Raw genomic sequence first — 25,375 nt, forward strand, 5'->3', positions numbered from 1 at the left:
AGCTTTTGGACCTGTCGCACAAGGAGCTGCAGTTTGACCTCGAATGCTTTTATGTGGGAATACATGTCGCTGATGAGATTCCCTTTGCCTTGGAGCTGTAGGTTGAGGTGGTTCAACAGTTCAGTCACATCAGTTAAAAACGCGAGGTCCCATTTCCACTCCGGGTCGGTCAGCTCCCGTACCGTTTCACCTTGATTTCGGGCAGCAGGTCGTAGACACGGCGCAATACTTTGCCTCGACTTAACCACCGGATTTCGGTGTAGTACAGCACATCCTGGTGAGCAGACCCCAGCTCGGAGAGAAAGGCCTGGAACTGCCTGTGTTTCAGCCCATTTTTCCGGATGTAGTTGACACAGTGCACAACCACCTTCATCACAGACGCCCACTTCAAAACTTTGCAGCACAACGCTTGCTGGTGAATCAGGCAGTGGACTTGAATCGGTGGGGCGAGACCTCGTTCCTCGAACTCGCCGTTCAAGCGCCCTACTAGACCCCTCGTAGATCCGACCATGCTAGGCGCACCATCTGTAGTGACACTGGCAAAATTAGCCCATTGCAGACCAAGTTCGCCCATTGTTTTGCACACTTCGACAAAAAGGTCTTCTCCAGTTGTTGTGCCTTTTAGGCTTCTCAGTGATGCCAGCTCCTCTGACACTTCAAAACGTGTGTTGACTCCACGAATAAAAATCAACAGTTGTGCCGTGTCCTGTACGTCATTACTTTCATCCATGGCTAAAGCAAAACACTTGAATTCTGCGGCTCTCTCTCTCAGTTGGTCAAACACGTTTCCCCCCATCTCCTCAATTCGTCTCGTCATCGTTTGTGCTGAGAGACTCACCCCACGGAAGGCATCTGTCTTCTCGGGACACACCTCCTCGGCCACAGCCAGCATCATGGCCTTCCCGAATTCTCCGTCTGTGAACGGCTTGCCGTGGGTAGCCAGTAGGTTAGCTACTTTGTAGCTAGCTCGGACAGCAGCCAGGTTGACCCGGGATTGACGAAGGAAGGCATCCTGTTGAACAGCTAGTCCACCTGGAATGATACAGCAGGCTATTTTTTACAATGTGTGTTGGAAGGATTTATTAAATTACTATGAATATTGTCATTGTTGAAGGATTTTAGAGAAGGGTGCATTATAAGCCTGAATTACAGTTGCAAGAAAAAGTATGTGAACCCTTTGGAACTACCTAGATTTCTGCATAAATTGGTCATAAAATGTGTCTCATCTTCATCTAACCCAGCTAGCGGGGATTGTTCTCACAACTTTGGCTAACGTTACCTATTGGTTCTAACAAGGTTTTAAATAAATGTTTTAATCTGATGTTCAAAGAATCTTTTTAGGATGTTTATTTGTTCAAATGATGTTCCGATAAGGTTTAAGGTTAACTAAGACATAACGTTTTAACTGCAACATTCAGAGGATGTTTTGAGAATGTTATTAAGGCCTGAGATGACAGAAAGTTTTTTTATAAAACGTTCCTTTAATGTGATATGTTAACAAAGGTGGAGCGTTTTGCCTGCAACATTCTAAGGATGTGTTTTGGACGTTGTTGGGTATCACATTAAAGATGTTCTTTATAAAACGTTCCCTCAATGTTAGATGATAACAAATGAAGAACATTTTCAAAGCAACATTCTGAAATTGTTTTCAGGATGTTATTGAGGCCTGAGATGAGAGAAAGGGTTGTATAAAATGTTCCCTCAATGTTACATGATAACAAATGAAGAACATTCTCCAAGAAACATTCTGACAATGTTTTCAGGATGTTATTGAGGCCTGAGATGACAGAAAGTGTTTTATAAAATGTTCCTTTAATGTGATATGTTAACAAAGGTGGAACGTTTTGCCTGCAACATTCTAAGGAAGTGTTTTGGACGTTGGGTAACACATTAAAGATGTTTTTTATAAAACGTTCCCTCAATGTTACATGATAACAAATGAAGAACATTTTCAAAGCAACATTCTGAAAATGTTGAAAAAAAAAGACCAGGAGGCGGAGTCGCAGTCTTACACGCTTCTCTGCGCTCTCTATAGGAATCCCGAACCTAATAAAATACCCAATATTAACGGTGTGTGTGTCTGCCCAAGGACAATTTAAGGTAAAACCTAATAGAGGTGTCATACATAATAACCTACTAAAAGTAAATGTAACAACTACTACAGTGCAACAAAACAGGAAGATTAAATGTGGTCTCAGCTTTGGTACTTAAAACAGATAAAGTAATTATCGTAGGTGACTTTAATATTCATGTTGACGATGATAAAAATAGCCTTACTGTTGCATTTAACTCTATATTAGATTCTGTTGGTTTCTGTCAGAGTGTAAATAAACCAACCCACTGCTATAATCACACTCTCGACCTTGTTCTGACTTATGGTATTGAAATTGATCAACTATTAGTCGAACCGCATAATCCTGCTTTATCCAACCATTTCTTAGTAACTTTTGAAGTACTGTTACTAGACTACAAAGCATTAGTCAAAAGCTCCGGCAGCAGAAACCTATCTGTTAGTGCTATAGCCAAATTTAAGGAAGAGATTCCACCAATACTTAACTCGATAGCATGTCTGCATGTAAGGGAGGAAACTTATACAAAATGTACACCACCCCAAATTGATCATGTGGTTGATAGTGCTACAGATGCGCTGCGAATACAATTAGACTCTGTTGCTCCTTTGAAAAAGAAGAAAATAAAACAAAATAGATTAGCTCCATGGCACAATGCCGAAACCCGCAAAATAAAGCAAAAGTCGAGACAACTTGAAAGGATATGGCGTTCCACTAAACTTGAAGAATCTCGTTTAATTTGGCATATTACTCTCAATGAATATAAGAAAGCACTAAGTAAAGCGAGAGCAGCCTACTACTCTTCATTAATAGATGAGAATAAGAATAATGCAAACTTTATTTTCAGCACTGTAGCCAGGCTGACAGAGAGCCACAGCTGGATTGAGCCTTCTATTCCCATAGCACTCAGTAGCAATGATTGTATGTGCTTTTTTAACGATAAAATTATTACTCTTAGAAACAAAATTAATGACCTCTTGCCTTTGACCAGTATAGTGTTATCAACAGCTCCCGGAAACGTAAGTTCTAATATTACACTAGATAGTAAACTAGAATGCTTTTCAGCCATAAACCTTGAACAATTAAATTCAATGATTCTCTCTTCTAAACCATCAACGTGTATCTTAGACCCGATTCCGACTAAGCTGTTAAAATAAGTTTTTCCATTGATTAGCACTTCTTTATTAAATATTATGAATATGTCTTTATTATCCGGCTATGTTCCACAATCATTCAAAGTAGCAGTGATAAAACCGCCTCTTAAAAAGCACAACCTCGATCCAGAGGTTTTAGCCAACTATAGACCTATTTCTAATCTTCCGTTCCTCTCAAACATTCTGGAGAAAGCAGTCGCAAACAGCTGTGTGTTTACTTAAAAAACTATGATTTATTTGAAGATTTTCAGTCTGGCTTTAGAACACATCATAGCATAGAGACAGCTCTGGTTAAAGTCACAAATGACATTCTAATAGCCTCAGACAAGGGACTTGTCTCTATTCTTGTTTTACTCGATCTCAGTGCTGCATTTGATACTATCGACCATGATATCCTATTGCAAAGACTAGAGCACTTAGTTGGCATACAGGGAACTGTTTAAGGCTGGTTTAGGTCCTATCTATCTGAACGCTCTCAGTTTGTACGTGTCAACGATGAATCTTCCACGCAAACCAAAGTTAGCCATGGAGTGCCACAGGGCTCAGTGTTCGGACCTATTTTGTTCACATTATATATGCTTCCGTTTGGCAATATTATAAGGAATCTTTCTGTAAACTTTCATTGTTATGCGGATGATACTCAACTATATTTATAAATCAAGCCTGATGAAATTAATCATTTAAATAAAATTCAAGACTGCCTCAAGGACTTAAAAACGTGAATGACCTTACATTTTTTGATGTTAAACACCACCAAAACTGAAGTTATTGTACTTGGCCCAAAGAATCTATGAAACAAATTATCTAAAGATATACTAACTATGGATGGCATTAATTTGGCCTCCACTGAGACTGTAAGGAATCTTGGTGTTATATTTGATCAGGATTTATCTTTTAACGCCCACATAAAATCAATTTCAAGGACCACCTACTTCCATCTAACAATGCAAAAATCAGGCATATCTTGCCTCAAAACGATGCAGAGAAACTAGTCCATGCATTTGTTACTTCAAGGCTGGATTATTGTAAATCCTTATTATCAGGGTGTACCAAGAAGTCAGTCAAGTCGCTTCAGCTGATTCAAAATGCTGCAGCTCGTGTACTAACCAGAGTTAGGAAAAGGGACCACATTACTCCTGTTCTGGCTGCCTTACACTGGCTCCATATAGAACACAGGATCGAATTTAAAAATTCTTCTTCTCGCCTACAAAGCCCTTAATGGGCAGGCGCCATCTTACCTTAAAGAACTCATTATACCCTACTGTCCTACTAGGGCATTGCGTTGCAAGAATGCAGGGTTGTTGGTTGTTCCTAGAGTCTCTAAAAGTACAATGGGAGCCTGAGCCTTTTCTTATCAAGCTCCACTTTTGTGGAATCAGCTTCCAGTTTGTGTTCGGACGGCAGACACCCTATCCGTTTTTAAGAGTGCGCTTAAGAACTTCCTTTTTGATAAAGCTTATAGTTAGGGCTGATTAGATTCAGCCCCTAGTTTTGCTGATATAGGCTTATTTTGTTGGGGGACATCTTACTTCTTCCGTCTCTCTGTCTATACCTGTGTACTCTCATGTTCCGATTAACCCAGCTTCCCCAAATTTCTTTCTTTTTGGTGTCTATATACGCCGGGATCCGGAGTCATGGATGATCATGCGGTCCTGTGTCATGGATCGCGAGTCCTGGATCTTGAGTCGTGGCTGTGGTCCTGGATCATAAGTCCTGGATGGATATCCTCGTGGATTCATTTTCCTATTATACACACATGCAGTTCCAAACATTTGGACTACCTATGTTGCAAATGTATTATCATTTCAATTTAAACACGGCATCTATTGCACGTCTGTCCGTCCTGGGAGAGGGATCCCTCCTCTGTTGCTCTCCCTGAGGTGTCTCCCATTTTTCCCTTTAAACTGTGGGGTTTTCTCCGGAAGTTTTTCCTTGTACGATGTGAGGGTCTAAGGATAGAGGGTGTCGTATTGTCATACTGATATTCGGTACAAACTCTGAAGTCCACTGAGACACATTTTAACATTTGTGATATTGGGCTATATAAATAAACATTGATTGATTGATTGATTGATTGATTGATTGGTTCAAATAATGTTCCTATAAGGTTTAAGGTTAACTAAGACATAACGTTTTAACTGCAACATTCTAAGGACGTGTTTTGGACGTTGTTGGGTAACACATTAAAGATGTTCTATATAAAACGTTCCCTCAATGTTACATGATAACAAATAAAGAACATTCTCCAAGCAACATTCTGAAAATGTTTTCAGTATGTTATTGAGGCCTGAGATGAGAGAAAGGGTTGTATAAAATAAAAGGATGTTATTGAGGCCTTTAATGTGATAAGTCAACAAAGGTGGAATGTTTTGCCTCCAATATTCTAAGGATGTGTTTTGGACGTTGTTGGGGTAACACATTAAAGATGTTCTTTTATAGAACATTCTCTCAATGTTACATGATAACCAAAGAAGAACATTTTGGAAGCAACATTTGGATAATGTTTTCAGGAGGTTATTATTTTTTTATAAAATGTTCCTGTGATGCGAAATATTAACAGGGTCATGGTCAACGTCAGATTTATTTGTAGTGCGCTTTAAATAACAAAGTTTTTGCATTTGCGTTTTTGCATTTGTTTGACATTGTTGGTTCTAAAAACATTCTGAGAATGTTACCATTCATTGTTCTAGGAATGGTTTCATCGAGAAGTTTTATTTTGGTTCCTAGAATGTACTTCTGAAAGGTAGGATAACGTTCCCTAAAAACATTCTTAAAATGTTTGGTGATAACATTGTTCGAACATTATACCCCAAGTGTTTTTGTTGTTTATGCACATACGTATCTCTATTGTCATATGGATCGCATAACACTTAGAAAACCAAAGACAGACATATAGAAGAACGGACCGACTATCACTGCCTGTCCCTGAAACCCCTGTTAGTGTTTGTATGTGTTTCTTTCTACTGTGTGTCTCTCTCTCTGCCTGCTGGTCTGCTCTACACGGCTGAGAGCAATCTCCAATCAACCACACCTGCAACCTGCTCTTCAGCCACACTATGAAAGCCTGCAGCCTGCACTCATTCCCTGCCGGATTGTTGCCGTGAACGGTTTGTTGCGTGCCGCTCTAGCTTTTTACCAGCAGATTCTTTGACAACTTTGCCTGCTTTTGCCTCACACTGATTGTTGTGTCTCTCCCAGGAGGAATCCAAGGCCTTCCACACTCCCAAGACCAGCCAGGCCTCTCTTCCCACCCTGGAACAACTGTTTCCCACTGCCGCCATAACCAACCTCCACTCCCAGCTCCCCTTTTCTAATAAACAAATGTTACTTTCACCAGCTGATTCCGTGTCATCCTTTTACATGTGTTAATAGTCAAATTCCAATAGTTAAGTAAACTATCATAATCATCCTAATGACCACAGTGGTCAGTCCACTTACCCAGGAATTTTGAGTTGAACAATTACAGGAATATTATGTCTTTATGTTCAAATAATGTAAACATATTTTAGTAAATGGTTACCATAGAACATTTGCATAATTTCTTTAACATAAACAATGTTATCCTTCTCTAAAATAATAACGTTCTGGCAACATAAAAAATCTAACTTGCAGCTGAAAATGTTTTAAGAACAGTAGGGCATAATTTTCTAACAATGTTATCAAAAACATTTTAAGAATATTTTTAGAGAACGTTATCCTACCTTTCAGAATAACATTCTGGGAACAAAAATAAAAGCTTCTGGCGAAAACGTTTTGAGAACAGTAGGGCATAATGTTCTGACAATGTTATCTCCAAACATTTTAAGAATGTTTCTGGAGAACATTATCCTACCTTTCAGAAGAACGTTCTGGGAACCAAACAAAAAACTTCCCGCTGAAAACCTTCCTAGAACAATGACTGTAACATTCTCAGAATGTTTTTAGAACCAAAAATGTCTAGCTGGGAAGTCACAACAATAGACAAACACAGTCTGCTTAAGCTAAAACCACACAAACAATTACATGTTTTTATGTTTTTATTGAACACACCATGTAAACATTCACAGTGCAGGGTGGAAATGTTGGATTTAATAACTGGTTGACCCTCCTTTTGGCAGCAATAACCTAAACCAAACGTTTCCTATAGTTGCATATCAGACCTGCACAACAGTCAGGAGGAATTTTGGACCATTCCTCTTTACAAAACTGTTTCAGTTCAGCAATATTCTTGGGTTGTCTGGTGTGAATCGCTCTCTTGAGGTCATGCCACAGCATCTCAATTGGGTTGAGGTCAGGACTCTGACTGGGCCACTCCAGAAGGCGTATTTTCTTCGGTTGAAGCCATTCTGTTGTTGATTTACTTCTGTGCTTTGGGTCGTTGTCCTGTTGCATCACCCATCTTCTGTTGAGCTTCAATTGGTGGACAGATGGCCTTAAGTTCTCCAGCAAAATGTATTGATAAACTTGAGAATTCATTTTTCCGTCGATGATGGCAATCTGTCCAGGCCCTGAGGCAGCAAAGCAGCCCCAAACCATGATGCTCCCTCCACCATACTTCACAGTTGGGATGAGGTTTTGATGTTGGTGTGCTGTGTCTTTTTTTCTCCACACATAGCGTTGTGTGTTCCTTCCAAACAACTCAACTTTGGTTTCATCTGTCCACAGAATATTTTGCCAGTAGTGCTGTGGAACATCCAGGTGCTCTTTTGCAAACTTCAAACGTGCAGCAATGTTTTTTCTGGACACCAGTGGCTTCCTCCATTTTATGACCAACTTATACAGGAATCCAGGTAATTCCAAAGGGTTCACATACTTTTTCTTGCAACTGTATATAACATTTTATACCTAAAAACATAAAAGCCACAATAAATAAATCACAATTATTCTAGTTCTTTTTCCCTCCCGTATTGCTTTCAACCCACCAGCTTTTATGGTGTTGTCACTAACTGTAAACTTGTCACTCAGAGTAACCTACAGTTAATTTAGCTGCTGGAAAAGAAAGATCAGGGGGGGAGGGGGGGAGAGAACTGTGGTTGATGGGCCATTAGTTGTGTAAATACACAGCTGAGAGCTGCCGTTTCATTCAGACTGTTTAAAAAACGGTAACAACGGACTATTTTTCTTAGCGGATGCATGTAAATTTAAATCATTACATACAACTATTTTCTAAATCCATAAGAGCATTTCAATTAATATTGGGAGTCATGTCGTTACTTTGTTGAGAATGTGGCCATGTAATAAGCGAGATAATTTGCAGCGACTTGTTCCTTATGGGAAAAATAACACCCTTCATGCTGCGGACGAGGCTCCATTAAAATATAAACATTTTTATTGAATTACTGAGTTTAGGCACGTTAATAACGTTTTAATGAAGTTGAATACAGTATATTCATATGTGTCAGTGATTTCATGTAAATTCGGCGAACATAAACATAAATTATCGTGGTGAAGATGATGGATTAAAAATCGAGAGCCGGGCTGCATTTCCTCCCGTTCGTTTTTTTCGACTAAACAACATTATTTTGTTAAATAACAACATGGTGATGTTTTGTAAATTATTTCATGTCTCTTATTTAGCACAGATTATGATATCCATGACATATGGATCTTAACAAAGTTCCGCTGTACATCCAGCGTACTGTATCTGACTTTATTTCACATGAGTTCCAGTGTGGAACCCCACTGCAGCCCCTGGTGGATCAATGATCCATTGCAGCTGGCTTCATTATAATTACATTTATCTATCACGGGGGCGGTCTCAAGTCAAGCTGGAGGTTTTCCCTTGAGCGAGGACAGATCACGTACCAATCATGGCCCTCGCGTTTCAAACTGTCTGAAATGAATCGCTACATCTGTAGGTATTCATTCCATCCAAATACAACTGTTGTGAAAAAAACAAAAAAACATACTTGTTATGCTCTTCGGCCCCACAATGCTAACAGTGAGCCTCTGGATTAGCCCCGAGCGAAAAATGCACCGAAAATCACTCCTAGCTCCCTTATTACTTATCCTAGCTGCACATCCAACACATCGTTTATGATCGTAAAGACACAGAATCTAACGGTGCCCACCTCAACACTGAAAGATACAAACTTGCGACGTTATCTACAAAAACGTGCATCAATACAAGTGGCGCTAGGTAGCCCACAATGCTAACAATGGCTTACCTTCGTCTTTGTCTGGTCTAAACTGGTCTTCAATGACATTAAAACGATAACAACGATGATGTAGTTAATCCATAGGTTAATATCCAATGTGGCTGTGTCCCCTTTGAAACGTTCTGATAATCTATAAGCAATAAAACTGCAATTCCGTTATCTGCTGTCCGCTCTGTGCTCCGTGCGCTCTGGGTCCTGCAATTCCTGCTTCCTTATGTAGTAAACAATAAGTAAAGTCTGCTGCGTAAAGTGCTTACGCCGTCTGGCATTCTTCATACTTTACGCAGGACCATATCTCTGGAACCCATTGGTCGATTTGGGTGATTTACACCTTTTTCTTTAACCATTACATCCAATAGAATCGATGGGCAGTTCCAAAATCCACGTAAACATTACCATTGCGGACGTAATAGAGAATCAAACGAAGCATATCTGAAAGTACAAGCCTGGACGGCAATATTACCCAGTATATTGCCATAAATATGATGGTGGATTATCAGTAAAAGTTTCTACGTGACACAAAGACATTGGATTAACCTTGAGCGGCATTTTTATTCCGTTGAACACAACTTTTGCTCACAAATCAAAAAAGGTAAGACGTAATTATTGTAATATTTTTGAAACCGGATGTTGTTTACTTTCTCTTTTCTGGCTGATAGTTCCCAAATTCGGGTTCGTACAGTGATGACATTACATGTGTGAAATCTGTGGAGTCTCAGCTTTAATCGGATATCTTGTTTGTGCAGTGACAATAAGTAATAAGGGCATTGCTACCGTGAGTGCTGTGCAAAAGTCCGTTAGCATTAGTTAGCATTTTTTCGTTCCATGCTAATTCAAAGGCTTGGTATTACTCTTGTGTTTATTTTAGCTAAAAATGGTTCATAATAGGCGCGTTCACACCGCAGTACTATTCCCACAAAGGTTCATGAGAACTATAGTTCATGAGAACTCTCTAGTTCAGATCGCGTTCACACCGGAGTTGAGGGACCTGAGGGAGGATTAGGCAAATTAAGCCGCTGTCGTCACTTCTTATTCTTCTGCTTTGGGTTTACTGACAGACCGCAAACAACTTCACGGCGTATACTACTGGAAGTCCACGAAGTTGGGGACTGGCTTCAGCAATGCTTGAATTGGAATAAAAAAGGTGCCAGTACTCTAAATCAGCAACAAGTATTTGGGACAAAGTCATAGTATATCCTATAATGCTGGTGGGTTTGTCTCTTTACTGTATATTTTAGAAAGGCTCACTGTACTTAAACAAAATGACTCAGGGTGCATCTGAGATTAGAGGGGGTGCAGTGGTAAAGTGCTATTTTTATAACTGGGGAGTGGACCTGACAACCTCTAGTCTAGGGGGGTCCGGGGGCATGCTCCCCCGGGAACATTTATTTTAAAATATTGAAGTTAGATGCATCAATCTGGTGCACTTTGAGAGCAAAATGAAGAGATATATGGATATCTCTCAACATCCATAATGAAACAACTGTAAACAGATTTACTTTTTCTTTATGGATATAAAAGAAAGTAAAGCTTGACTCCTACTGGCTGGTTAAATGACTCCTCGTCCCTGAGGCCACTACCAGTTTTGTGTGCCATTTTGCTGGATTTATTTGTCAATAGCGTTGCTGCACAAAGTGATAGCCCTCTAGTTTAAATCTACTACCCAAAAAGAAACATATGGAGATGGGTTACTATTTAAAATAAATTGCAAATCTATTTGGGAACAGTGGGGCCGGGTCTCAAATCCTATAGGGGGGTCCGGGGGCATGTTCCCCCGGTAAGATTTTTTTTTAAATGTTGGACTTAAATGCATCAATCTGGTGCATTTTGAGGGGGAAATAAAGAGACTACACCCATATGAAACAAAAATGTATACATTTAAATAATCATAAAATCATAAGTACATGGCCATAACCAATAACATACAATATCCAATATCAGGGTATGTGCAGGAATCCTGAGGTCAAATTTAATACCTTTTAAGACCTTTTTTAAGACCCTTTCCATACATTTTAAGACCTCATCGCAACTTTGAGTTCTAACCGGTTACATTGGCTACACACTTTACCTCACATTTACTATATTGATTGTAAGATAGCACAACTAAACAGAGTGCAGACAGACTACTGAAGCCTCCTTTCCACATGAACTTCAACATCTCTGTGAAGGTCAGGTTTAATGCAGTATGCTGCTTTTTTTGCTCTTTCATTCCAGTAAAACTCCTCAGAAACCATTAGAAACCAGTATTTGACCAATAAACAAAACAATTGACAAAACTTTGAACCATGAAATATGTTCAACTTTGGTGAGCTTCAGCGGGGTAATGCCATATAGGAGCTCCCTCACAAATACCCAGGGGTTAAATTGGGCTGGGGCTGTCCGAGGCTAAGCCCTGGCACATAGGACGATGCTCTGACGTAATCACCCTCACAGATTTGTCATATGTTTACAAAAAAGGATATATATGTTAAGACTTTTCTCGTTCTTAATATAGACTATATTAGGGTCGATATGTGTTGAGTTTACTTTAAAATAGCAGACCTCTGTGACCGGATATAGTTTGGCTTAGACCCCGGCCCCACACGGTAAAATGCATACGCAAGCGCAAAAAAGTCTTCCGTTCACACGCATTCGATTCATTAACGTTCACACTAGACCGTTGGAAATGCTGGAAACGATGTAGTACATATATCAGGCCTGTAAGTGGCGCTGCTGCCACCCAAAATACACCAAAAGCAGCGAAGAAGACCCCGGAGCATGGTTGCTATGGTTGCCCTTCTGTTTATTGCATTTGCATTTTACCATGCTGAATATTAAATGAAAGTACAGTTTATTTGAATACACTGTTGTTTACAGACGAGAGTAGCATGTGACAACATCCGGAATGAGCGGAAAACAAACCAGCCGAGAAGTATGTTTTAGAGTATTGATTACAGCGTTTAGAATGTGTTACATGAAAAGTGATGAAAGAGAATATGAGGAGAAAAGGCGTGTTAAGCATATTTTGAAGGTGAAAAGTACCAATCCCCTGTTTTAAATGCAACAATGGACATTAGAGGCGAGGCGAGCCGGCTGGCGGGGAGGAGCCAGCAGAGGATATATAACGGCACCGACTGGGGGATTCGCGCTTCTCTTCTTGCTCAGGAGAGCCAGATCACAGCTTTTTTCTGCCGGAACAATATTCTGTCTGTAACACTACCGTGCCTTTTTTAATTAAAGTATCCCATTTTAATCTTTTCAGAGACTCCATTTAGTCTCATTTTAAAGCTTCTCTCCTGTACGCGAGAACAAAGAACATATTTAACAATTGGCGCCTGAACAGGGACTCGCAAAACCGGGAGAGACTACAGCAGGCTTCTCGCTGGACCCGCTGGCATCCGTTCAACACACAGAGAGCTCAAATCAACTACGTAAGGAGAAACCTGTTATATCGAATTCTTCAATAGTTAATGTTAATGTTAATGTTAGTTCTGTGTGTTTGACGGCGGCCAGCGGATCCTGAAAATAGCAGTGCAATTTAAGTTAAAACAAGCCTAAATTGATAAACATTGGTATCCTACCACGTGGCGTTGCTTTGTTACAGGCAGAGTGTTTATTCTCCGCGGTGGACGGCGTGTTCTCCTGCTGTATCTCTCAGGTAGTCCACCAGCAGATGAAAAACACCCACCTCTCCGCCTCTTCCAAGGAACGAGGGGACCGTGCGGCAGTTTCCGTAAAAAAAATGTTCCGCAGGTCAACATGTCCGTTAAAGTTTAAATCTTCCGTACAAAATTAGGAAAGTGCCGGTCAGAGGTCTTCTTTGTTATTTATTGAGCTTTAAAACAAATTGATAACGACTCTGTTCTCTGTATAATAATATAATAAGATTTAATAAACGGTGACTGCCTCTTTTTCTCCCCCTCTTCTGACAGGCCAGCAACAGCAGGAGACGTGGGGAGAGGGAGGCGGGCTCTTTCATCGTTATCAGAAAATGATCATATAGGGCACACACGGAGCAGTTGGACCCCCAGAGCGTTGTGTATGCCGGTCTACCCACCTTTTGACCCGTTACCGTAGTCGTTTATTCCCCCCTCGCTCGCTCGCGCCAAACATACACCAACACACACCCTCCCGAGCTTGAATGACACACAGAGACCAATCGAGGGCATTAGTATGATCTGTATGAAAGTGGCAATGTCGGCAGGCCACGTCATGTAGACAGCCAGTCACCATCTGTGAGGCAGAGTCAGACCCACATTTGCGCTGCGTTGCGTTCACAATATATACTGAGTACCGGCACCCTGCCGGTACGTGAGTACCGGCCCAATTCAAGCACTGGGCTTCAGTAGAAGCTGCTGGGACTCCTGGCAGCTTCTACTGAAGCCTTCCGAGTAAATCGCCTGAACGCCGACATCTCCTCATCTCCACCGCTCTCATGTTTTCTTTTGTGTTGTGTTAGAAATTTAAAATCAATGTTTTGATGGTATAATGTAGTTTAGACATACTGTCAAGTTAAATGCTCTTTTATACTGAAAAAACAGAAATTCTTGTGCACAAGCAGTTAAGCTTTTATTCTGAAAATCCTTCATCTCCGGTTAGCATTTAGCATGTGGCTAATATACGATTTCCTAAAGAGGTGAATTGAGAAGCGAAATGATGTGGTGTGGTGAAAACCGAAATCTACTGATTTAACACTATAGGCCTAGATGTCGAGATACTACCATGCTGAATATTAAATGAAAGTACAGTTTATTTGAATACACTGTTGTTTACAGACGAGAGTAGCATGTGACAACATCCGGAATGAGCGGAAAACAAACCAGCCGAGAAGTATGTTTTAGAGTATTGATTACAGCGTTTAGAATGTGTTACATGAAAAGTGATGAAAGAGAATATGAGGAGAAAAGGCGTGTTAAGCATATTTTGAAGGTGAAAAGTACCAATCCCCTGTTTTAAATGCAACAATGGACATTAGAGGCGAGGCGAGCCGGCTGGCGGGGAGGAGCCAGCAGAGGATATATAACGGCACCGACTGGGGGATTCGCGCTTCTCTTCTTGCTCAGGAGAGCCAGATCACAGCTTTTTTCTGCCGGAACAATATTCTGTCTGTAACACTACCGTGCCTTTTTTAATTAAAGTATCCCATTTTAATCTTTTCAGAGACTCCATTTAGTCTCATTTTAAAGCTTCTCTCCTGTACGCGAGAACAAAGAACATATTTAACAATTGGCGCCTGAACAGGGACTCGCAAAACCGGGAGAGACTACAGCAGGCTTCTCGCTGGACCCGCTGGCATCCGTTCAACACACAGAGAGCTCAAATCAACTACGTAAGGAGAAACCTGTTATATCGAATTCTTCAATAGTTAATGTTAATGTTAATGTTAGTTCTGTGTGTTTGACGGCGGCCAGCGGATCCTGAAAATAGCAGTGCAATTTAAGTTAAAACAAGCCTAAATTGATAAACATTGGTATCCTACCACGTGGCGTTGCTTTGTTACAGGCAGAGTGAGTTCAATTTATTTTGTTCTATTTAACCCTGCATGCTATTCGTTTGTCTGTTATTACATGTCGGCTAGAGGCCAATCACTTATATAGGTGTCTTTTCTTGCGTTTTAAGTTTACGTGAATGGTTTTAGACCATTAAGCAGTCGGGACTGCTTGAGGCAAAGACACAGCCAAAGTTTGAAGCTGAGGTTATTGGAGTGAGTGTTTTGTGTTAACAACAGTGTGAGGCTGTTTTAAAAAAGTCCTTTTTCAAGGAAAAGGCCTGAGGAGTTTGAAGCTTTCAGTGGTTACTTTATTTCTGTTTTCAAAAAGACATTGCATTGTGGATTACGGCAGGAAGTGCGACATTCGTGCGTTAGATAGACAATATTCTTCTGATTGTGTTTGGATAGCGTCCCATTTTGTCCCATAAATAGCGTGTTTAAACAGAAGAGATGACCATACTGGCTCTTAAAGTCAAAACATTTACGTACATGGGTAGAGGGCTATGACGTAAGGGTATAAGGCCCATTTATCATTGTAAACTAAATAGAAATGTTATTTTAAACTACAGTGTTGTGTGTTGAATTTCCTAGACAAAATATCACCTCACCATTATTTCAACTCCAGGTGTTTTCTCAAATCCCTTTGTTCTTCAGGTCAAAGGTTGGAAAACCAGTTGCCATCTTGTCTTGACCTCATGTTCACAGTGAACCAAACGGCAGTCGCCATTTCATGAAATGCTAATTGAAGTACACTGTTTGCTTTAACACCCTGAGGCTAGGCATTCCATCTTCTAAAGAACATCATACTTCTTGTTAGAGTTAGAACTATTGGAAGTACTTCTGCGGGTAAATGTGTATTGGCGGTTTTGTGAATATTCTTGTTTGCAAATCTGTTTTGGCGGTTATGTGCTGTGTTGTTTAACCATAGTGTAATTTATTTTAAAGATATTTTTAAGGAAACTAAGTTTCTCCTTGTTAAAAACAAGTCAGTTTTGCAACAGCTATTCCCTAGTGGATTAAGCTGGAAATTAAAATAGCGCACTCTGGTGGTAGTACCGAATTATTACACAAATAGAAGAAACACCATAACATTGTGAAGTATAATTTTAAGTGTTATAAATAAACACATGCTTGATCGCCAAGACAGAATTGCAAGTGGTTTCTAATTATAAGAGAAGAAACTTTACATAATACTTTTTCAAACACCAATTTATTGAAGCTAACACAAGTGGTGACATTAGCATAATTTCATACATTTCGGTATGCACTGTACACAGGAGATTTGGATTTGAACCAAATTCATATTTCAAAGTCACAACCATACACAGTACAACTTTATTTTAACATTTCATATTTTAAATTTGCATAATTTTTATATAATAATTAACTTTATTAATATTTTACCTATAAAAAAAAAAAAAGAAGATAATTAATAAAACCTTGAGCAACTTAAAAAAAAAAAAAAAAAAAGATTTAAAGTTCGGACGAACAGCAACGAAGGTGCTAGTCAGAAGATTAGTGCTTCATCTTTGATAGGTTAATAAATAATTAGAGAACATGTCACCAAAACAAACTAAGTTGAGACTAGATGCAGAGCCAGGGTCAACAGCAGATGTCAAAGGAAGGATAAAAATCAGATCAGATGCCATAACAGCTCCAAATCTTAGACAAAAGACATGGAACCACATGGAGAAACTGTTGAAACAATGGCAAACAAGAGGACTGTATCCAGCTGATGATCAACCAGCAGCAACGAAAGCCCATAGAAAAACAGGAATTGACCATGAAAATGGAGAATACCTGCGAGAACAACAAGCATGGAGCAAAGCCGGACAACCCTCTTGGTATGGACCTGCAAAGATTGCTATGAACAAAGCGGAAATAAGGAAAGCACGAGTTACAAGTCTGATGCTCCATTTAAAGTATTCTGCTAGTGGGATGGCAAACATGTGCGTCGCCAAAGAAGCAAATTCGCAAGCAGAAGAAGACGCGGAAAAAAAATGGAAGAACCAGTAATCCAAACTCCAAAGCTCTATCCTAACTTGATTGAAGAACCTCCTCCCTACATTTCAGAAAATAAAACTGTCCTTCAACCCTCAATACAAGCCCCAACTTTTGGTATTTTGGGAGGAGTATTGGAATTGGAAGGAGTCCCCACAGCAAGACGTCTCCAAGAATTGGAATACGGAGTAAGAATGCTCACGACTCAATCCAATCAGCTGCTGGAGGAACACAAACGATTAGCCGAAATGCAAGCATTAAGAACTATGCCTACAGATAGACAACTTCAGCGAGACATGCTACAAACACCTATGTCATTCCAGTCAATCAACAGATCAACAGGTGCAGATCCAGGAAAAATGGTCGCTTATGAGAGAGCGGCAGAGCCTATCTTCTCTCTTCAACCACAAACAGCAGAGGAAGACGCACAACAACACAGATGAGAAGAGGCACATAATGACAGAGATGCTGAAGAAAGAAGAAAGGCAGAAGAGGCACATCATGACAGATATGCTGAAGAAAGAAGAAAGGTAGAAGAGGCACATAATGACAGATATGCTGAAGAAAGAAGAAAGGCAGAAGAGGCACATAATGACAGATATGCTGAAGAAAGAAGAAAAGTAGAAGAGGCACATAATGACATTATTGAAGAAATGCGGAAGTCAGATAAAGCCAGTCATGACATTATTGCAGAAAGACAAAGGGAGGAAGATAAATACCAACAACGTCTGGCACAAAGACAACGAGAAGATGTGACATTCCGGGAAATGATGGAAGACAGACACCAGAACCAAAATGATGAACAAAGAACTCGGGGATGGGAAGACTCTCAAAGAACACGCCGAACAAATTACTCTCCTGATGAACAAAATTACAGAGGACAAGGACATGGAGAAGACAACGACAGTGCACATTCTCAAACCAGCAGACACTCGGGATACCCGGAACACCCACAGCAACAACAGGGTTTCACCACACCCTCAGGGAAAAACAGAGGTGATGAAATCAACCAACAAACTGTGACAGGGCCCATAGCTGAAAGACTCAGGAGTACCGCACATAGCGCCATGCCATTGATAGCAGCTGGAAATGGAGGATTTCAATACCAATCATGGAATCACAGGGACATGGAAGCATTAGTGGGAAAACTACCTCCACTCATAAAAGGAGGTCAGAAGTGGGTGAATGATCTGGAGAGATTCACAGCCCAAGACCACCTATGCTTAGGAGACGTAAGGGCCCTTCTTGGACGGATTGAAGGACGACTTGAAGCACGAACAATAGACTCCGAGGCTAATTGCACAAATGACCTAGATGACACCCCATTCAACAACATCAGGTCAAAATATTGGGCTGCTATTCGTCACATCTACCCGACAACACGCAGTTTTCATGCTCTCAGCAGCTTGAAGAAGGAGCCTGGGGAAGACATGCATGCATTCCTGAAGAAATGTGAAGAAGTGTGGGAGGCTTGCACGGGTGAAAGACATGATCTTTCTCCAGCTATTGAAATGGTGTGGAAGAACTGTGTCATTAAAGCCCTTCCCCTAGCAGTGCAGACACGTTTGGAGGAAGTGGTTGGATTGGACAATAAACCCGCTGAACAATGGAGACAACATCTCATTCACCACGATACCAGACACCAGGCGGCTAAAAAGGGACTTGATGAAGACGATAAAATCCAAGCAAGGAGACTTGTGAAGATACAAATAGCTCAGAAAGATGCAGAAGCTAATAAAAACAGGAAAGCGGCAAGGCAAATGACAACTAAAGCAGATAAGACCATAGAAACAGAGACAGTAATGCAGACACCACTAACAGTTCAAGCTCAGGTGGCGCCAGAAAATCAGACGCAGTACCAACAAAGAGGTGGAAGAAGTTTCAGAGGAAAGGGCAGAGGAAGAGGTTTCCAAAAAGTGGGATGTTACACATGCGGTCAGGTGGATCATTGGACCAGAAACTGTCCGCATCAACAGATGCCATACAATCCTACACAATTCCAGCCCCAGACACAGCAGTATTATCCCCAAGTACAGCAACCGCTTCCGCTTGTGTATACTCCTGTCCAACTACAGCCACAAGCACCCATTTACATGCCTACACAGTACCAACAGAGGGGAGGACTCAGTGGAGGCAGAGGAGCCAAGGGACAACCAGGAGGAGGAGGGGTGTCAAACATGAACCAAATGCCTCTGACAGCTTGGAGTGGTCCATACGTATGAGGAGGCCCAGAGGATCCAATCACAGGTGATGCAATTCCAGCCCAAGATGAACCAATGGTCACCTGTGAGATTGAGGGGGAGAAGGTGGAAATGATGGTGGACACAGGAGCTACAGCTTCCTGTTTGACAAAATTAAGGGGAAAACCACCACCACTCTCAAATCACACCCTCAAAACAGTTGGATACTCGGGAAAAATTGATGTACAGAGATATACATTACCATTGGTCACAAAAATTGGGAAGCAACTCCTACAACATCATTTCCTCTATGCCCCAAACTGTCCCATAAATCTGATGGGAAGAGACCTGCTCGTAAAATCAGGAGCGAGAATTCTATGCACACCAGATGGGCTGATAATCCAATTTCCAGGCCAGATACCACTCCACCAGACATACGATGGACAACAGAGAATCATGATGATGGCAGCAAATCCAGAAAACGACGAAGAAAATGACAAAACCACTGTGTACTGGAGCCTCCTAATCACCACGGAAATCGATACTCCTCATGTCCAAAGAACGTACATGGCCTGGAAGCCATGGATAAATACACTGGGACCCTATGGGCCCCCGCAGGATCCTCTACATTGTACGTACAATTATATAAGGCAACCGGATGAAGAATATCAAGATGCATGGATGGAAGATAAAGAGGGAAGGATGGAAGATTTGACTGTAGCAGACATCTACGTCGGACAACAGGGTGTAGCAGCAGCGATAAAATTCACACCAGAACAAAAACAATGGTACAATTTATCTGAAGAAGCTGTTCCTCATGTCACACTCGCCATGACCATAGGAGCTGAGTCCAGATCATTGGGTCCAATGATAAAGACTGCATTGAACACAGAATGGTTGGCGACGGAATCACCTATTCTGTGGCAATCAACAGACCAGACGATGTGGAGGATTGGAAACAATAGCCAGGAACAAGGGCTATTGGAGAAGCAAGAATTGAACAGAGATCATGGCCGAGAACACACAAACCATCCGGACACAGAAGAAATGCTGATGCAGGTGCCTACACATCTTTGGACCACTGGAGACTATGATGTTGGATTAGTAAATTATGAAGTCTCAGTGGAGCTGATGGAAAATTACAAACCATGTTGGCGCCCGCAATACAAATTGAAACAAGAACAAATAGATGGAATAGGAAACACCATTCAAGGATTGTTGCAAGCTGGAGTAATCAGACACACCAGTTCAAATTGGAATACTCCCATCTTGCCGGTACCAAAAGCTGGAAACAAGGGATGGAGAATGGTCCATGATCTGAGAGAAGTCAACAATGTCACTAAAACTGCTAATATTCCTGTTCCCGATCCACATGTAACATTACAAAATCTTAATCCAGGTCACAAATATTTCACAGTGATAGATCTAGCTAATGCATTCTTTTGCTTACCATTAGATCCAAAAGTCCAGGATATATTTGCTTTTACCTACCAAAGACAGCGATATACTTATAATCGGATGCCACAGGGTTACAAGGATAGCCCAGGATTATTTAACAGTGCATTGAAACAAGACCTCAGTGCATTGCAACTTCCGGAGGGAGTGACTCTGATACAGTATGTTGATGATTTACTTCTAGCCGGGCCAGATGCAGCAATATGTCTGGCTGTGGCTAATCCTACTGGCCAATGTGGGCTATAAAGTGAAGAAAGAAAGAACGCAGATCGCAAGGAGAACGGTTACATTCCTGGGAAGGATGATTTCCTCGAACAGTCTAACTCTGACACCAGCACAACGGTCTTCCATCCTCTCCCAACCAAAGCCCAAAACAGTGCAACAAATGCTCGCTTTCCTGGGCCTGACAGGTTACAGCAGGACGTACATACCTGACTATGTGGACTTGACACAACCACTGAGACACATAATTGCAGAAGCAGGAAACATAAATCTTAAAGCTACTCTCGAGTGGACAACGTTGGCCGAAGAAGCTTTCACGAAGACGAAGCAAGCCCTGAGTCAAGCGGCACACCTTTCCACTCCGGATTATGATGATGATTTTTGCCTTGATGTTTCTGAATCAGGTGGAATAGTCAATGGAGTCCTGTTTCAGAAAAAAGGGGGAGTGAGACATGTACTGATGTACCATAGCTCAAAGTTATACAATATAGAACTAGGCCAGACAGGATGTGCAAGACACCTAGCTGCACTAGCAAAAGTCATTGAGAAAACTGCACATGTGGTAATGTGCCACCCATTGAAAGTCAACACAGCCCATGGAGTAGTAGCATTCATAAATTCACAGGCATTCACATTTTCCCCAATCAGGAAAATCAAGATTCAGACCAGTCTGTTGAAACCCCATATAACATACCAAAGTGGTTTAACAAACATGTCTACAGGACTGAGCACGGAAGAGCACACACCCCATGACTGTCAGTTAGTCTCCCAAAAGGATCTTAAGATAAGATCAGATTTAGAAACAGATCCACTGGACCAACCAGACTTCACTCTCTACAGTGACGGCTGTTGTTACAAGGGAGATGACGGGAATGTGGCCTCCTATGCAGTAGTCCGGCAGGAGGGAGAAAATATACAAACAATAGAAGCAGAAATCATCTCCCAACCTGCTTCGGCCCAACTAGCAGAAGTAGTGGCACTCACCAAAGCCTTGGAGCATGCAGAGGGACAACGAGTCAACATCTATACAGATTCAGCATATGCTTATGGAGCAGTGCATATAGATGGACCACAGTGGATCAGAAGAGGGTTCCTAACATCTGCTAAGACACCAGTAAAACATGCCGAAGCGCTAAAACTCCTGCTGACATCTTTACTGTTGCCAGCACAAGTGGCAGTAATGAAATGCAAAGGACATCAAACATTAAACAATGCAATATCCAGAGGAAATGATGCAGCAGACAAGGCAGCAAAGAAAGCAGGAGGGTAGAGCAAGCAAATGATATGTACAAAGGCCAATACTCAAGAGGAGTTAACCACCGAACACATCAAAGACATGCAGAAATATGCTGGAGTGTATGAACAGAATCAATGGAGTCCGAAGGGAGCAAAGGAAGTAGATGGCCTGTGGAGAGCCCACAACAGCCGTTTAGTCGCACCTGCAAAGTTATGCCACCTGCTAATAGAACAATCACATGGTCCCACTCATGTAGGAAAAACAAGAACAACAAAAGACATTGAACAACAGTGGTGGCATCCTTACATGAAGGACATGGTTGAAAACTTCGTAAACGACTGTGACACGTGCAATGCATTCAATGTAAAAAAGCCATACAAGTGCCCAATGGGAAGATATCCAGTCCCAGAAGCCCAATTCAAAGACATTTGTATTGATTATACAGACATGGGAGCAGACAATGTAGTCAGAGGGTTTAGATATATGTTAGTAATGATTGATCGTTATACGAAATGGATTGAAGCCATTCCCTGCAAGAAAGAAGATGCAAAGACAGTCATTAAATGGCTCAAAACAGAACTTGTACCCCGTTATGGGGTGCCAAGGATTATAAGATCAGACAATGGTTCACATTTTACAAGCAAACACTTGGAGGAAGTTGAGTTATATTTTGGTATAATTCATAAGTTTGGGTCAGCATATCACCCACATTCTCAGGGAATAGTAGAAAGAGCTAATAGAACATTAAAAGGGAAAATAGCTAAAGTTATTTTTGGCACAAACATGAAATGGGTAGATGCTTTGCCTCTGGCACTCATGTCAATGAGATCTTCAGAGGGTGCTAAAACACGTATTTCACCCCATGAGTTGTTAACTGGTCGTCCAATGCCTGGGCCTCCTAGAGAAGGAGGGACAGGCCCAGTTTTAGACATCAGACAAATAGCAGTCGATGAATATGTCGGGGCTCTGAGTAATATTATCCAAGTCTTGTCTACACAGGTTCAGAGAACTGCAGAGACACCAGACGAGACGCCAGAAGAGACTCCTGTACGGCCGGGTGACTGGGTGAGGTTGAAAGTTCACAAAAGAAAGTGGGCTGAACCCAGGTGGACGGGTCTGTGGGAAGTAGTTGAAAGAACTTCACACGCTCTCCGGATAAAAGGTAAAAAAGGAGCAAATTGGCACCACCTGACACATTGTCGCCCTGCACCTGCACCTTCCAGAAAGCTCTCGGAAGTTAGGACTGATTTGGCAGAGCTGGAACAAAACGAATAACAAATCATGAGATATTAAGATAGAAACAGCTCAAAAGACGAATTGTCTTTAGGTTTTGTAGATTGAATACTAAAACGGAATCATCATTCTTGTTTTAGATCTGAGACCTATTTATTCAAAAAAAAAAAGAGTACAATATTTTTGTTTTATTTTCTATATATTTGATTTTTGCTCTCATTATTTAAAAACTCTGTAACTGATATAACCATGGGTAAAATTGATGAAGTGCCGTTCAAGAAGTCAGAACAATTAAGGGGCACCAAAGGGATAAGAATCGTAATATCATTGTTAGCTCTGTTCATCACAATTGGCACTTTCCTGGTTGGGAAGGGGATACAGCATCATGAAGAACCCAAATCCATTCGTCCACTCGTAGAAAATGCCAATATCACTAACGAAACTTCAGCTGTGTTTGAGAGACTTTCATTTATCCCCAGAGCCAAAAGATCAGCGAAGAGACAGAAGGAAGGGTTAGAAATACTCATCCCCAGAGGTGAAGCGGTTACGGTCAGTCTTGATGTGTGTGATGTGGTTGTATGTGGAGAACTGCGAGAAAAAACAGGCCATGACGTTTATGGGTGCATTCATGCTTGGGGATTGACAGATGATAATACATAGTGTCCCGTTTCAGAGAAGGTATATTGGAGTGCAAGGGCAGAAGGAAATAACAATGCCCCTGGTCTGGCGTTTAGGTCTCAGCTATCTTTTTCCAAAGGTCGCCATAGAGGAGATATGAGCAAACACAATCCAATAATAATTGCTTTTAAAAGCGCACTCACTCCCCATTTCAAGAAAAAGGGAGACGTCACTGCATTCCATTTACTGATGGGGATAGAAGTTCCTGGAAAAGACCCAATGGGATCAATTTTAGTGAAAATAATTGACCCACCAGCTGATGTAATCCCTGATTTCGTCCCAAAATATACTAAATCCCTTTTTAAACCAGAACCAGAAATTCCCCCTTTTAAATCTGTGAACAATCCACTGGTCACCTATCTGACTACGACTTCTATACAGAAAGTCATAGCAGTAGAAACAGGATATGAGGACACAAATTCCTGGTTAGACTGGGTTGTTTACTCTGTAAAGCAGAGCAAGATGGCGGACTGTCTGGCCTGTGCGGCTGCCCGACCAAGTTTGGGAACAGTGCCATTTCCATTTAATGCCAACAATAACCCAAGAGGACAACTCTGTATGTACAAACTCTATGAACAAAAATCCCCAGCAGATTGTCTAGACATTGCACAAAAGTATCCAGTGGTAAAAATGAATGACATTCCACCTGACTTCACGCCGTACGAGGGACTTTATGATTGCATCACAAGGGAATACCTAAAAGGTATAGAAGTAGGAACTCTGAAGTGGTGCAATTCTACAGTGATTTTAATGAAGCAGGATTTTCTCCCAGGTATAGCTATGCCCATCAGGCAGTATCCCAGAACAGATGTGTGGTGGTATTGTGGCACTAAAACCTTGTACTCAGTTTTACCACAGGATTGGACGGGGACCTGTGCTCTGGTACAGCTAGTGATGCCCTTTTATGCAGTACCAATGACGGCCGAGCAGCTGATAAACATGGCAGTCCAACCCAAGGCAACTAGAGCCAAAAGGTCAGTCTTTAGAGGGAGTTTTGATTCCACTGTGTACATGGACAGCATAGGGGTGCCCAGGGGAGTCCCAGATGAGTTTAAAGCTAGAAACCAGATCTTAGCAGGGTTCGAATCCATTTTTCTTTGGCCCACCGTAAATAAGAATGTGGACTGGATTAACTATATCTACTACAATTAGCAGAGGTTCATAAATCACTCCAGGGACGCGATGAAGGGACTAAGTGAGCAACTGGATAAGACCAGCCAGATGTCTTTGCAGAACAGAATGGCCCTAGATATGTTACTGGCAGAAAAAGGGGGTGTATGCAAAATGTTTGGAACATTATGCTGTACTTTCATCCCAAACAATACCTCACCTGATGGATCAGTAACCAAGGCTCTGAAGGGACTCACGACTTTGAGCATGGAGTTAGCAGACAACAGTGGGATAGACAAGAACGCCCTTGGGGGTTTCTTAGATGGTTGGCTGGGGAAGTACAAGGATTTCTTACTGAACGGACTAATCTCTGTGTCAAGTGTGATCGTGATATTGGCACTGTGTAGTTGTTGTTTTTCAACCAGCATC

This window comes from Notothenia rossii (genome assembly GCF_949606895.1).
Source record: "Notothenia rossii genome assembly, chromosome: 7".
NCBI classification, from domain to species: domain Eukaryota; kingdom Metazoa; phylum Chordata; class Actinopteri; order Perciformes; family Nototheniidae; genus Notothenia; species Notothenia rossii.